Here is a 16,476-nt window from a genome sequence, read left to right as displayed (position 1 = left end):
CATATTTAATCCTTCCATAAACATTTCCACTTGAGTTCCATATTTCTCTGCTTTATACAGACTTTCACAGAATTTCCAAAATATTTTTAATACTTCTACAGGATGTCTTGTTATCTTCCTTGTTAATCTTGACAACAGCCCTTTCGACTTTCTGTTGTCCAACTTGTTGTGAAAAAAGTTTTTGTGCTCTAGAGTTATCAAAAAAAACAGTTGCTTAACAGCAATCTTTCTACACTAATGCATATTACTGATGCAATCCCTTATTTTCTGTTTAGCATTCTGCAGTTGCTCCTCTCCTTGTTCTATGGAGTTTCCCTATTTTGCAATACTTTGACAGTTCCTCCCAATATTTTTTGTTACTTCTTAATCATATCTCCCTTTCTTTTACTTCCACCTTATTTTTAAACTCTACTTTAATTTTATCCCACTCCCTAGCTATATTTTCAGAAGAAATTTGTATCTTCTCTAATAGCTCCTAAATAATTTCCACTACCCATTCCTTAAATTCCTCTCTTTTCAACAAATAGGTGGGAAAACAATCAGGGTCTCATTTTTATTTCATTACCTTGTGTTTTTATTTCAGTTATTATTGGTGCGTGGTCTGAAATAGTTATTGGCTACGTAGCAAGACCTTCAATTAAATGCACATATTTCTGTGAAATGTAAATTCTGTCTAACCTAGTCCACTTTTTGTATCTTGGGGAATAATATGTGAATTCACTCCAAACTCCTAGTACTGAATTCATATCTTCCATGCAAAATATTTTCATAAATGTCTTCAAAAATCTACCATCCTTTGTTATATTTTCCATTTTTGGACCTGCAGACAATCTTCACCGTTGTAGATCAAACTCCAGTACCCACTTATAAGTAATATTTTTTGCTGAAAATGGATTATTTCTCCCAGAATTTTCTTAAGATCCATTACAGCAGTTTTTGGTGAAATATAAATACATGCCATTGTAATACTCCTCCCTTGCCATGAGCCCCTTAATACTAGAAATATTATACTACAAATACTATCTTTGTTGTCCTCTTCTACCACTATTGGAGCTCCTCTGGCAATTAATATAAGTACTCTTTACTTTTGCCCAAAGTATTCTGCTGAATAACCATCCTGAAAATCTTTCTTTATCAAATTCACATGCTAACTTCTTTCAACAAGTGTCTCCTGTGGCATAGCTATTTGAACTCTACATTTTTCATATAGTTCACTACTCGTTTTTGTATTTATCTGTGAAGCCATTCACATTTAAAGACATTACAGAAAGCATCACTGTATTAAAAAGTTATTACCACCACCTTTTCTGCATAACAACTTTTTTGTTAAATGTCTAGCTCCACTCTTTTGTGTTACATGCAACTAAGGTTTAGCAGGTTATTCTTTTATACAGTTGTTTCTTGTGCCTATGTCACATCTTACAAAACCTTTTGTTTTATTGAAAGCCCTAAAGCAAAAAAAAAAAAAAAAAACAAGCACACCCCCAATACCACCCTAAAACCTATTAACTTAATAATAAGACACAAAACTATGTACATCTTTAAATACTGAAGTTTTACTCTCCTAATAGGAACAAATGTTCCAAACTGACAGCCACACACACACACATACACACACACTTCAGATAACCTAAAAGAAAGGTTATTCATGCTAAGAAGCATGGTACAACCTGTGTTCTGCTAATTGCTGTCTGGCTTTGTCTTATCTTTATAGCTCTCTCAGCTGGGAAAACAATTCAATGCTTTCAGAAAACATTTTCTCCAAGCCACATTTCTCGACCTGTCTCCTAGAGACATGAGAACCAGACACAAAATTGCCAAGCATACATCTGTTTACTATAATACAACTTACAATATTCAATATTCTTTTTCCTGTACTTGCTTTCTCTTAAAATGTGTTACTAGATTAAGTAAAGGGTCCTAACTCAATCATTCCTCTCTGCAAGAATGAGGAAAAAGCACACTCATTTTTTTGTCATGATGCTCTTTTAACCAGATTTTTCTTCTTTTTTATAGTGCAATGCCTACATTTCTTAAAATTGAACAAGGAGAAAGAGGGAGGAAGGGAGAAAAAAGAAAACAAACAAAAAAAAACACAGGGCCACCTATTTACATTAGCATCCCCGTTACACTTAAAAATAGAATAAACTTTAGTTTATAGCATGCAAAGAAGACAATGCACCATTAAAATAGCAACATTAAGAAAAAAAATAGTTTTACTTACAGTTAACTTTCTCCCTTCTCTTCCCCTCTCCCGAGTATTTTTCTGAACACATTATATGAAGTAGGGCATATGCTTTAGAGTCCCCTACAAGTTTAACAAAGTCCAAAAAAGTCTATTATTTCCAGATGTTCTAGTTCTGTTATGTTTCTCAAATAAAATTATTAATTTGTAATCCCACATTTGACAATTTACAAGTTAATGGTTTTATTCCTGTTCTCCATTTCCCAAATCCTATCTCTGCACCATATCCAACATACTCTTGATTCTTCTAGTCGACTCTTTTGCTTTTTTCCTTCTCTCAAGCATTTTCTGTTGAAACAATGGAAAAGGTTTCACTGGTACATTCTCTATGTGCTTATTGCCATAAGAATAAGCAGCAGAATCTCCTCCTGTTTCACAGCTCACTTTCTGTTGGACAATGTTTTGTATTTCATCCTTAGAGTACATTTCAGCAAAAAATATTTTTTCCCTCCAGGGAAAAATAGCTGGGTAAAGCAGTTTGAATCTCACACCTCCTTCTCAACATTCCCTGAATAATGGAATAAATTGACTTTTCTTCTACCTGGTGTACAATGTGTAGTCATCTTCCACAAACATTCTGTTGTCTCCCACATTTAGTACTTTGTCCTTCTGCCACAGTTTTGCCAGAATCAACTCCTTCTGCTGGTAAGATTGCATCTTTACTACTAAAGGTCAAGGTTACTTTCTCATACCCTGGTTTGGAGCATAAACACAATGTTCCCTTTCAGTTAACAGCTCCTGTTGTGGAAAACCAGTCCAGTTGATTATTTGTGCTTTCATAAAATTAACAGTCTGTTCCTTCCACCTTCTCCAGTGCAGCAGAAAATCTCAGCTTTTCCCTACATGCTCTGTTCTCTAGCTCTATTATTTTTTTGAAACATCTGTTCCTGTGCAGTCTCATATTCAGCCAGACTTTTCTTCATTTCGACCTCTGAGTTTTGCGATTTTATCACCTTATCTGAATATCTGTTTAAAGCTTCTTCCATTTTTTCCATCCTCTTTTTGAGTTGATATACTCCATCAGAGTTTCATTTATTTTAATCAGGTCTGTGTGCAGTTGCCTTATACTTTCTTCTAGGTTACTGGAAGTCATATCTGGAGCTTGCACTACTTTTTGCTTAACAGCTGCAGTACTGTCCCAGTCAGTGTTTCTTTGTCACCTTTTGCAGCAGATTTTAATTCAGGTCCTCTGTATTTCTTTTATCTTGGCATCCAGGCACTGCACTTACTAGGCAGAATCAAGCTGTTACTCAATGTGCGGCCATCTTGGAAGTCCAGGAGGTATTCTGTTTTTAATGAAAATTAAGTGTGAAAGACTGAAAGATAAGGCTTGTAATTGTGACACCTTTCTAGCAAATGTAACTACAGTCAAATAAAAAAGGTTTCCCAGGACAGGAGTTTTTGCTGCTGGCTCGAAGGGTTTTTGTCAATGCTTCCAAGATAAAATCAATGTCTCTAGGTGGAACAGAGTTCTTTATAACAGGGTGCAGATGAAAAGCTTCATTAAAAAAAAAAAACTTTACACAACCTATTAGAAGCAATGGAATGAGACTCAATGTTGTTACAGAATCTGGATACAGAATCCAGTTGTACTTTTACTGCAGAGTAACTCAAACTTTTATAAAATAATTCTGAAAGAAAAAGAAAGCTTTAAGGAATGGAAGCAGAGAAGGGGGTCAATGCCCTGAATGTTTGCCCATGTAAAGGAACATTCCCATTTGCTTTTGTGTACTCTAGAAGAAGATTCTGTTTGAATCTCCAACAGTATAAGAATTATGCTATGAAAACAAGGGAACATTGGCTATTAAAGGAAATGGAGAAACCAAGTGATTCATTTCCAAATGAGTAAGTCCAGGTGATGTCAACTGAGTGGATGTGACAGGAGATCCACATAAAGATCTAGAAGCCAAGGGTACTTCATAAAATGAGGATTAAGCAAGGAAAACCAAATTTGCTGTGGATAGCATGGAGTAATGAGGATTACCGTGGTTTTGCAAGTTGGTGCTTTCTGTGAAAACCTGGATGTTAGAGGAAGAGGGAGAATGTTTAGAGAAGTCTGGTGGACCACTGTCTGACAAGTGTGATTTCAGGGACTGTCAAACCGGGGGGGGGGGGGGGTCAAGATGAAATAGATGCTACACTTGGCATTGGTGGGGGACACAGAGATCTCAACAAGGCTAACCACATCAGTTGAATATCTGAGAAGCTACAGCTGGATTTAAAGATCACTTGTGAGGCATCAGGCTGGATCTGTTAATCCTGTCCACAAGATAGTTCGCTTCCACTGAATATGTATTTTTATCAGAACGTGAAACAAAGCAATTGCTCATTGCCAAACAAACACTGTCTCTCAGCAAAGGGGAAAAGAACTGGTTCCTCCTTGTTGGTTCACATAACACACTATAGACCTGTTGTCTATATGAATATAAATCACCTCCAGAGGAAAAGGATCTGGAATTCCCACAATGCTAGGAGGACCACCCTCATCTCCAGGATATTTATGTGAATATTCCTCTACCTGACTCTAAGTCCTTCGGACCACCACCCCCTTGAAATGCTTCCCATATCCCAAAGAGGAATTTATGGGCTATGCTTAATCAATCAAATCTATCTATCCAGCCATCCTTCCTTTGTTGACTGGGTTAGTCCCACTAGCCTAATGGAATCTATGAAAGGGAAATTCAAGATAGCATTTATACTACTAGGGGAAATTTGTCCATGACACTAAGGTACTTACCCTACTCTTTTACATCCACCTGAGCTTCCACCAACTCAAGCAGATGGGACCTTGGTCTACCATCTCATTCAAAAGACAGCACACACACAAATGCAGCACCCCTTAATGCTACACTGCAGTGTCACCAATTTGAAAAAATTAATCTGATCATCTGGACTAAGAATAGGACCCACAGACTCCTGGTCTTCCAGCAACAAAGGCGAGTGTCCTACCTGTTAAGCCACTGACACTGCTAATGTTGGATGAAGACTTAATTTTTTTGCAGTTTACAGAGACACCCAAGGATAGAAAGAGCAGTGACAAGTGTCCTCTGGCTTTGATAAGAGACTCCATGGTCAAAGTAGTGAGGGGTGAATCATCCAAATACAGGCAGTTGTCTTCTTCAGATCATGTTTTGTTAGCAGAAGTTCCTCTTTTTAAAAGATAATGATCTGTCAATCTCACAATCATCTCAGAAGTCTCCACCCTTTGAGTAAAGGCTTTAAAGGGACCACCCTGTTCAAGCCATGCAACTTGTCAGCCTGTAAGTCAGCAATCCATGCAGTCGCAATAATCTCTGTTCTGTTGAATAGATCTTCTCCTCTTAAACTTTCTTCAATTACTTCCAAAACCATGAAAGAAAACTTGTGATCAGGGTATTTGGCAATATGTTGAGACAAAGCACTAGTTCTGTTGTGTAATCTAATGTCACTCAAGTGATGCAGAATTCGTTTCTTGAAGGGTCTGTTGGTCTTGCCAACATAAAATCAAGCACACAGCACGTGGCAACATATATAACATTTTTAGTGTTACAATACGCATACACTCTGAGCCTGTATGTTTTCAAGGTAATCAGATGCTTGAATAAATTGCTGGAATTTATGGAGGTGCAAGCTCTGCATTTTCTACAGGGAAATGTACCACATATAAGTGTTTTTCCTAATAACCTTTAAGTTCTTCTTATTCTTAAAGCAGAATCTAGGCTTCTCGACAACTATACATCTAATGTTATCATCAGCTATCAGTATCTTCCAATTCCTCCTGATAACCTCACATACCTGTTGAGCACCATTACTGAATGTAAGCAAGCATCTCACCCCCCCAATTTCACTTTTTTCTCTTTGGTTCGGTTCATCTTATGTCTCTCCATCCAGAAAATAAGGCTGATGTTTCGTGTTTCTTAGACACTTGTTATCCAGGACTTTTTTCTGGATTTCCCTCTTTTTATATCCATGTTTGTGGAAATGTTGTATCAGGTGGTCCATCTCTTCCTTGTTTGTGTCCTCATTCATACAAAGTCTGGATGTTCTAAGAAGCTGGCCCTGGTCACAAGTTTTCTTTCATGGTTTTGGAAGTAATTAAAGAAAGCTGAAGAGGAGGAGATCTATTCAACAGAACAAAAATTATTGAGACTACATGGATTGCTGACTTACAGGATGACAAGTTGCCTGGCTTGAATGGGATGGTCTCTGTAAAGCCTTTGCTCAAAGGGTGGAGACTTTTGAGATTACTGACATTTACAGATCATTATCTTTTAAAAACAGCAAGTTCTGCTAACAAAACAGGATCTGAAAAAGGCAACTGCCGAAAGCACTTATCCACTTGTATTTATTGTCACTCTGAGTTTTTGCAGTTTTTATAGATTTTATAGATTTTACTGTTTGAGTCTATTGAACTAGCTTTTAACTTTAACCTTCTCCATGGTGGCACTGCTTTACTTTGTTTACACACAACAGTTTATATTGGTAAAAGCTGCCTTTAGTGCTCCAAAATATATTTTACTTTGTTTTACATTTATATAAAGGTAATGAAATCATATTAAAAAGTTCACATTTACAAACATTATACATCATACATAAATAGTTACATATTCTATAATCTAGTCAACATTACATAAATTATTCAACTCTGATCTTCTTTTAAACCTCATTCCTCCTCCAAAACAAGTCTGCATGTACTGTTCCCACAATTTCTATTTTTTTCTATGTAATTTACTCCTACCCTTTTCAAAAGATCCCACCCCCTGCTCTTTTATCTCTGCTATAATATTCACTACTTCAAGTACAGTTGGTTTACATTTTGATTTCCATTTTCCAGTAATTGCTTTTTTGGCAGCCACCAGAATTAAATTTAATAAGGCCTTACTATGTGTGTAGGCAATTCAGATCCGGTATCCCAGCTGAAAAAAAAATAATTTCCTTAGTACACTCACTTCCTTGCCAGTTCTCTGAAGGGAACTTTTAAAGTTTGCCAACTCATTACGCTTTCAAAGTACATGTTCTCATTTACCTCTTTCTTCCCCATCACACCTCCAACACTTACTTAGGAACAATTCTATGGAATCTGCTTGGAACCCAAGAGTATATATGGAAACACTTTCAGGCAAAAATCCTAAATCTTCTAGACTTTGTTGCATATTTGGGAGCCATACTTCTGTTCTCCCATTGTTTCTTTGGGAACTTCAACCTCTTTTCTGACCTCTTCTGATTGATTCCTATAGTTATCTTGCAGTAATTTATTTGCCCTACTAATTGTCCCTTTTGTATCAGCTTCTTCTCTTCTGGATTCAATTAAAAACTCAGCCAAGTGCAGGTCTTTCATTTACTATTCCACTCTCTCTTTCTCTATACTGCAACACTGATCACTAGCCTGCAAAACCAAATGTCTTCTTGGCCTCTTCCCATTCTATAACCTTTCCTTCTCTAATTATTTGTTCACATTACACTGGTTCCTTTGTCAGCTTCCTCCAGTAAATTCCACCCCCCTCTTGTCTAGTCTATGAATCCCTAATTGCAGTCATCCCCATCAACATGGAACCCATTCCTAAGTCAAAGTATGGCTAAAGTTGGTTTACCACCGTATAATCGATGGACGGATGGTCGAGCCCTGATGACTGAAAGGAGTGCGGCAAATATGCACATTGCTGAACGCAACTGTATTAAATCGCAAACCCGCGCCCCCTTTCTGACCCATGTTAGCACTCGTTTTGGATGTAGAGCAGTTGAAAATGTCGCATTTGGTGGTTTTGTGACATTCCGACCATTTGACATGCACAAATTCGGTTATCGGAATCGATCATTGTTGGGTTCGACTGCCGTGTGTTCGGTTATGCGGTGGTAAACCATTAAAGTTCATGAAACTAGTACTATTTTAATCTTTGATGTCAGCCAGAAGTGCTCTTCGCAGCACCTGCAATGTGCCCAGTAATGACTCATTCTGCAATCCATATAGAGTTACATGTATTGATAACATATCTAAATACAACTGCAGATTCTTTTTTTTTATAAGACCCATTGCTCCTACTACTACTGGAAATGTCTGGGTATCTTTCAACATAGCTCTCATTTCTGCTTGCAAATCCTGATATTTTATAACTTTATCTGTCTCTCTCTGTACACAACACACTGCAGTCACTGGGTGTGGCAATTTCAATGAGAAAATGCTACTTTTGTCTTCTTTTCATGGACCACTCTATCCAGTTTTTTAGCATCTACCTTTTGAACTGCTGGAATGGATGATTCCATGTAATGTAGATTTCAACATTTTCTATGATGCTTTGTGGCTCATGTTTCCAGTGTTTTTCAGCCACTTCAATACTATAATGTTTGCAATCCCCAGTGCAACAGTTTTGCCACATTATTACGCCTTTCAGTATACAGTCCTTCTGCCATTAGTATGTCACAACCGGCAACGAGATGTGCAACTGTTTCCAATTCAGTTTTACAAAACCTACATTTGTCTGTTTCTCCCACATGTTCAATGGACTTTGTAATACAACGTGTACGTAAGCCCACTATCTTGGGCCGCCAACATTAACCTTTCATCTCTTGGTTTGAATTCACATCTCCTTAACCATTCCTGCCTTCGATCCTGATCAACGTGAGGTTCTTACAGAAGTTTTATGTACTTGCAACTATATTCATGTATTTTCCACATTTCTTACCTTTTCATCTGGTCCTCACCTTATATTCTTTCTTTTGTTTTTTGGCACATTCAGTTACTGCCTGATTTTTATCTACTTGTGGTTTGACTTCCATTCCTGCTTGACACCAATATGCTTCTGCTAGACTAAGCAGGGAAGTCATCTTAGACTTATTCTCCTCATGTTTCAAAACTTTCACTACATTTGGATCTTGTGAGGTCATCAGATGTATGTGCAGTCCCACAACTGCAGCTCTATACATGTAATCAATTTCAAGGAGGCCCATGCCACCTTCGGAACGGGGAATAAATAATCTTGGTATGCATTGATTTTTATAAATCATTTGATGAGCATGAAGCATCCTTCTTGTTTTCCTGTCTAATCTATCCAATATGTTTTGGGGCCAGTCCATCACTCCAAAATTAGAAGTTATGTACCTACCATAACGTTCCATGTTAGTTGTCTTCTCTCGCCTTCTTTCTTGCTGGATGGGTTCGGAGCCGATCCTCGGCTCCGACTCGGCACTAGCTTTAGCTCGAGAACTCCTTTTACCAGCTCGAGGCAACCCTATATCCCATGATGCAAGGCGGAACTACCTCAGATCTCGTTTGGCAGCTAACTAACCCTGCTAAAGACTTATCCTAATATAATTAGGAACCATGGTTCCTAAAAGAAGTCCTCATAACAATGCTCCAGAGGAAGCAATCTAATAGGAACTCTCCAAGATCTGTCCAGGCCAGGGGAAGGAGGGAGGGGCAAGAAAGAAGTAGAGAAGACAACTAACATGGAGCGTTATGGTAGGTACATAACTTCTAAATGTTAAGTTGTCAATCTCGCCTTCATTCTTGCTGGATGGGACCGCGTCCCTAGCACCTGTATCCCGGGTGGCTCAATGGAACAGACTCTTGAGAACAGTGGAACCAAAACTGGCCCTATCTCTGGAGGCCAAATCCAACTTGTAATGAGACACAAAGGTATGAGGCGTGGCCCAAGTAGCTGCTGCACAAATAGTGTCAATGGGAAGTCTATCCTGAAAGGCTACAGAAGTGGATAGACTCCTGGTCGAATGTGCTTTTGGCTTAGAAGATAGTTGTTTGCCCTTAGAGAGTACACATAGGAAATGGTGGAAGTCAACCATCTAGATAAGGTCACTTTAGATACTGGAAGACCCAACCTGTTTCCTGCATAGGAGACAAACAATTGGTCTGATTTTCTAACTTGTTTAGTCCTATGTAAGTAGTACCTGAGCTGACGATGAACATCCAAAAATGCAGCTTCTGTTCAGCTCTGTCAGAATAGTTAGGAAAGAAAACTGGTAGATCAATAGATTGGTTAATATTGGCTTGAGATACAACCTTGGGAAGAAAGGAAGGGTTAGTTCTGAGCGAAACCCTATCCTTATGAAACACCAGATAAGGTGAACGAATACAGAGGGCCTGAATCTCAGAAACTCTTCTTGCAGAAGTAACAGCCAGCAAAAATATAGTTTTCCATGTCAACAACTTTAAAGAACACGTAGCAGACGGTTCGAAAGGAGGTAGAATTAGGGATGCCAACATTAAGTTCAGATCCCATTGCGGAGGAGGATGTTTCACAGGCGGTTTTAGGAGAAAAACTCCTCTCAAAAAGGCTTTGCATAACCTATGAGACATGATGTTATTGTCCTGCAAGCCAACATGAAATTTGGAAATAGCAGCCATTTGTACTTTGACTGTAGATGATGACGATCCCAAATGAAAAACCTCCGCCAGGAAATCCAAAACAGAATGTATAGGAGCGGTGAAAGGATCAATATTTCTGGCGTTTGCCCAAATAGAAAAACGTCGCCACTTGCTAGCATAAACAGTTCTAGTGGACGACTTTAAAGAAGACACTAAAATGTCTCTGACTGAGTCCGAAATCATTGGTAGCCTGGCTAGGGAAGGAAGTGGAGCAACCAAGCAGTGAGGTTGAGAGAATGAATGGCTCGGTGCTGCTGACCCGACTGGTGGATCAAAAGATCCGGAACTGGGTCCAGATGCCAGGGCTGCACCAGAAGGTGATGATGTAGAGACGGAAACCAAATTTGTCGAGGCCAATATGGAGCAATGAGGATCAATTTGGCTCTCAAAACGGTGGCTTTCTGAATGACTTGTGGAATCAATGGAAAGGGAGGAAAAGCATAAAGAAGTCCCCGAGGCCAATCCTGGGTTAGAGAGTCTCTCAAGGGTTGGCCTGGAAGAGGAAATAGTGTGAAGTAATCTGGGCACTTGCTGTTTTGAGGGGTAGCGAAAAGATCGCAACAAGGGGTGCCCCACTTCAGAAAAATCTGATCCACTACCGACTGATTGAGAGACCACTCGTGAGGCATCAGAATGGATCTGCTTAGCCTGTCCGCCAATAGGTTGGACCTGCCGGGGATGTGCGTTGCTATCAGAAACCGCTGAGAAGAGATCGCCCATTGCCAAACTCTGAGAGCTTCTCGACATAAGGGATAGGACCTGGTTCCGCCCTGTTTGTTGATGTACCAGACCACGGACATGTTGTCCGTCTGTACTGCAATAGTCCCTGTGGGAAGAAAGTCGTCGAGGGCTTGCAACGTTAAAAGCACTGCTCTCATCTCCAGGACATTTATGTGCAGGTGGTATTCTATGGGTTGCCACGTCCCGTGGACCATCCTGCCCTGATAATGCCCCCCCACCCGATCAGAGAGGCATCCGTGGTGACTGTGGCAACTGGAGGAGGGGGAACAAATGGTCGGCCCTGATGAAGAAGAGGGGAAGATACCCACCATCGTAGATGAGCCCTGCAAGACTGTGTCACTAAGATCTCGTGTCTCATGGGCAGATCGTGGTACGACCACTGCGTGAACAACATCCACTGCAGGAGACGCATGTGGAAGCGAGCTAGTGGAAGAAGAACAATGGCTGCAGCCATTAGGCCTAGAACCTTCAAGACAAACCTGGCTTTGACCTTGTTGCTTTGTAACAGAAGCTGAACAAATTTCTGGATGTCCAGAATCCTTTGATTTGTTAGCCTGGCTAACATTTTGACGGTATCTAACTCTGCGCCTATAAAGGTGATAGATTGGCAAGGCAGCAGAGAGGATTTTTCGAAATTCCTAGACTCTTGCAAAGCTGTAAGGTGTAGTCTCTGGACCGAAGAAGCTGATCCTTGGAGGTGGCGGAGAGGAGTCAGTCGTCCAAATAAGGAAACACTTGGAATCCTCGACGTCTCAGGTGAGCTGTGACCACTGCCATGCATTTGGTGAACACTCTGGGGGCTGAAGTGAGGCCAAAGGGCAGTGCTCTGAATTGGTAATGACTGGCTCCCAGCCGAAAGCGGAGAAACCTTCTGGAGCGTCTGTGAATCTTTATATGATAGTACGCATTCTGAAGGTCTATCGAGCACATCCAGTTGTCCTTGCCCAGAAAGGGCAGAATGGATTGCAGCGTGACCATCCGGAATCTTGCCTTTTGACAGACTTGTTTAGTCTGCTTAGGTCTAGTATTGGTCTCCAATCTCCCGTCCTTTTGGGGACCAAAAGAATCTTGAGTAGAAGCCGGATCCTACTTGGTCTGCCGGCACTGTTTGGATGGCTCTTTTCCCAGGAGTTTTGAAACTTCCTGTTTTGCCAAATCCCTTTGACCGGGTGAGATGTCTGGAAGGGATTGTAGAGGTGCAGGAAACCTTTGAAGGGGATTTTGTAACCCTCGGATATAATCGACTGTACCCACTTCTCTTGTGATAGGGATTGCCAGGCTACTGGGTACAGCGAAATTCTTCCCCTGACTGCCTCCAAGGGTGGACAGTCGGGCAACACCTCAGGGATGCTGAAAGGGCTTCTCAGGAAGAGGCTCCCTGTTGCCCTGGTTCTGAGGACCCCTGCCTCTAGGGCGGCGTATTATTGTTACCCCTCTGCCTCTAGGGGTAAACTGACCACGTGTGTCCGGTGTAGCTCCTTGGGCTTTACGGAACCACATCTTCCCCCCCTTCTGACCCTTGGGATATGGTCTAGAAGGAGTGGAAAACTGGACTCCAACGGCAGAAAGAGTTTTACCGTCCTGTTCACATCTGGTCAAAGTATCCTTCACCTGAGGTTCGAACAAAGCCGAACCGTCAAAGGGGGTGTTGGTGAAGGACGCCTTAAAGGGGTCTGCAAAATTACACAGCCGCATCCAGGCTTGGCGCCTAAGAGCAACACCTGTGCCTGCGGCCCTGCTCGTTCCATCGGCTGCATAAGATATGAGCCGCATGGAGGAGTTAGATATCGAATTCAGGATAGCTAGCTGAGAGGCAATCTTTTCCTGAGCCCCAGCAGCTGAAGGATCCTGGACTACTTCCCCCAGTTCCTTGAGAATATCTCGTTGAAGCCTGGTGAAGTGACAAAGGTAATTCAGCGAACGCATTGCAAAGGTCGCTGAAGAAAACATCCGCTTTCCATACCTGTCCATGGTCCTAGAATCCTTATTAGGAGGATGGACAGGTACTGAAGGATCCGCCAGTTCCTTCTTAGTGGCCGCCACCACCATAGCATCCACAGAGACACCTTTGGACAGGAACTGTTTGTCCGAAGGGGCCGTGATGAACTTGGATGGTCTCCTGGGGACAGGTTCCACAGAATCTGGAGCCACGCCTTCGAGCCACTACCTGCATGAGTGGGTCGAAGGCGGAGACACCCAGGAGGTGGAGGGTCGGGATCCAAAAGCCTCCAGGTATACCGACTCATCCTCGGAGGGGTCAATGGAGGGCCAATTCCCCTCTGTTTGAGGAGCTCAAGGATGTCTGAAAATGAGACATCCTCAGAGGGGACCGTGGGGAACCCTCCGACTCATCTAAGTCGGTATCAGATGTAGTAGACTCAGGGAGTCTGTGTGTTTCCTCTTACCCGTCCTCTTCCGAGGGGGTTCCCCTGCAGGGTCAGGAGAAACCTCGGAAGAGGAGGAAATTCCCAGTGGGGAAACCTGGGGCGATGGATCCCTGGGCCTGAGAGCAAGAGGCTGGCAAGAGGCATCTGCAGGCACTGATGAGGGAGGAGCTAGAGGGATAGACCGTTGACCAGGCTCAGAGGCCAGGACACTCCTCATCACCTCAAAGGCTCCTCTCCCGGGAGACCTGAACACACCCGCTCGAAGAAACAGGAATGGTCGGCTCCAAGGAGAGAAGGCTCCGAGGCCGATGTCGCGCCGAGCTTACCAAAGCCGAAGCTCCGAGAGGGAGAGGGGTCGGACAAGGGTCCGATGCCACTAGCCCCTCGGAGCCGACAGTGGAAACCCGACGACCGGATCCCTCCAAGGAAAGTCTCAAGGAGGAGATCGGAGCCGAGGATGACGGAGCCGAAGGATGTATCGGCTCCGCATCAAACAGTCGCTGTCCCAAGAAGCTCCGGCCCGAACTCTGGTGTGGAGTCGGAGGAGGAATCTCAAGAATTGGGGCTGTAGCGAAGTCTGTTGAGACGGGCTATGGAGCATTTGGGCCAGTGCCTGAGACTTCAACAGCCTGCTTACCACCCTCTCCAAATCGTGGTCAGACAGCCTGGAAGATCTCGAAGATCGGCTTCGATGGCTCCGCTCTGACAAAGAGGAGACCCGGAGCCGAGTGAATACTTAGTATCGAAGGGGACCGGGATCTCTTACGGGCCGGAGCCATCGGAGCCGAAGTCCCTTGAACTCCAGATGGAGCCGAGGATCTCTCTGCTCCGATGCTGGATAAAGTGTCGGCTCCAGCCGGAGCCGACAAGGCAACAGTAGTCAGGGTATCGGAGCCGGCCGGCACCGAACCCACTACGCTAGTAGAAGAAGCATCGGCTCCAGCCGGAGCCGATATCGGCTCCGACGGAGCCGGAGCCACCGGAGGAGGCTTGGACACTGTAGCCTGAGCCTTCAGTGGCTTAAGAGGTTTTCCTGCCCCTTGCTTAGGAGGAGAACCTTCAGGTTTTAACAAACCTCGGAGGATCAGTTTGTTCCTCCTTTCCTGCAGGACTCTCTGGCTAAAGGCATGACACAACGCACAGGAGTCCTGCAGGTGCAAAGGCCCCAGGCAATACACACAAGAAGTGTGACCGTCTGTCAGGGACATTTTCTGACAGCACTGGTCACACTTCTTGAAGCCTGAGACCTTGCCTTCCCTAGACATCCTAAAAGGATATACACAAACAGTCCCCACAAACACACAACCTAATCCCTACACAGACACACAGGAAGGGAATAACTTGGGGAACTAGGCCTGACTAAAACTTTAACTGAAAAAACTATTTTAAAAGTTTAAAAAGGAAGGGAATAGGGTGGGCTGTACTAAATACAGGCTAACCTAACACTGAAGGGAAATTAAACCCCTAACTAAACTTTTTTCTTCTTTAACAAGAAAAACTTACCTCAGCTGGCAAAGGAGACCTCTTTCGCTAAGCGGCAAACGAGATCTGAGGTAGTTCCGCCTTGCATCATGGGATATAGGGTTGCCTCGAGCTGGTAAAAGGAGTTCTCGAGCTAAAGCTAGTGCCGAGTCGGAGCCGAGGATCGGCTCCGAACCCATCCAGCAAGAATGAAGGCGAGATTGACAACTTAACATCTTAAGTTAGGACAGGAAGAGCAAACTGATTTATAGCTTGGATTCTGTTCCTAGATGTCAACACTGTTTTCAGCGTTAATTTAAGTCTTCTAAAGTATTCCTTACTAAGTGTTATTTGCATTTGTTCATGTTTCACTGTTGATCCTTCAATTTCTAAATATTTATTCACTCCCTTTTGCTCAAGTTCTTTTTTTATCATATTCCTGTCCCAAACTGATATTTTCTTGGTGCTGCAGTTTTCCTGCTTTAAAGGTTGCATTTGCACAGTTATCAAGACCAAATGACATTTTTATATCATCTGAAAAAGTTTTGACAACTTGCAGCTGTACTTTCAGTTCTTCACTTGATGAGCTATACAGTTTTAAAGCATCAACAAAGAGAAGATGAGAAGTCTTTACATGTTGTTGTCTTCTAGGAGCCAAATTATAGCCATGATCAAAGCTGTTGAGCAGGCCGCTTAATGGGTTAAGGGAAAGACAGAATAGCAGCGGCGACAGAGTCACCCTGGAATATCCCCCTTGAATCTTTATCCCTGGAATAATACTATGTCCTTTATCATGGTTTAACTGCAAAGTGGTCTGTCACTGTAATGAAGTCTATCAGTGTAGGGCATCTCTCATACATTTTTAAGTACTCCTTTATCCATGAATGTGAGATACTATCAAATGATTTTCTGTAGTCACTCCATGCCGTACTTAGATTCTTCCTCTTTTTACAGTTCTCCACTATGACTAACAACAAATGATCCTTTGTTCTATATGACTTTTTTAATGCCCTTTTTGTTCTATTGCCATAATTGAGTTTTTTTCTAAATAACTATAAAATTTGTTGGCATCAATTCCAGTGTATAGTTTACACATCGTCGGAAGGCAAGTCATTGGTCTATAACCTTTATGGTAGCTTGCAGGTTCACTCAAGTAGTAAGCGCTGCTTTTCCTGTTGTTAGCCAGGTTGGTGTCTGTTCGGGGTGTGCATATAAATGGTTCTTACTCATGGCTAAATATTTGTGCAAAGATGTTAATACTTTCAAATAAAAGTTAGGTACTG

General features: G+C 42.1%; 1 protein-coding gene across 3 annotated transcripts in view; it reads right to left on the bottom strand.

Annotated features, from left to right (window-relative positions):
• TBC1D23 (TBC1 domain family member 23) overlaps positions 1 to 16,476 on the bottom strand; it is a 1,834,851-nt gene that overhangs the window by 542,948 nt on the left and 1,275,427 nt on the right. The gene's annotated exons all lie outside the window — the stretch shown is intronic.

The sequence above is a fragment of the Protopterus annectens genome, chromosome 5.part0 (genome assembly GCF_019279795.1).
Source record: "Protopterus annectens isolate FY-2018-M chromosome 5.part0, PAN1.0, whole genome shotgun sequence".
In the NCBI taxonomy this organism is placed as follows: Eukaryota; Metazoa; Chordata; order Ceratodontiformes; family Protopteridae; genus Protopterus; species Protopterus annectens.
The sequence above is the reverse complement of the archived record's forward strand: the minus strand, read 5'-3'. Positions and strand labels throughout refer to the sequence as shown.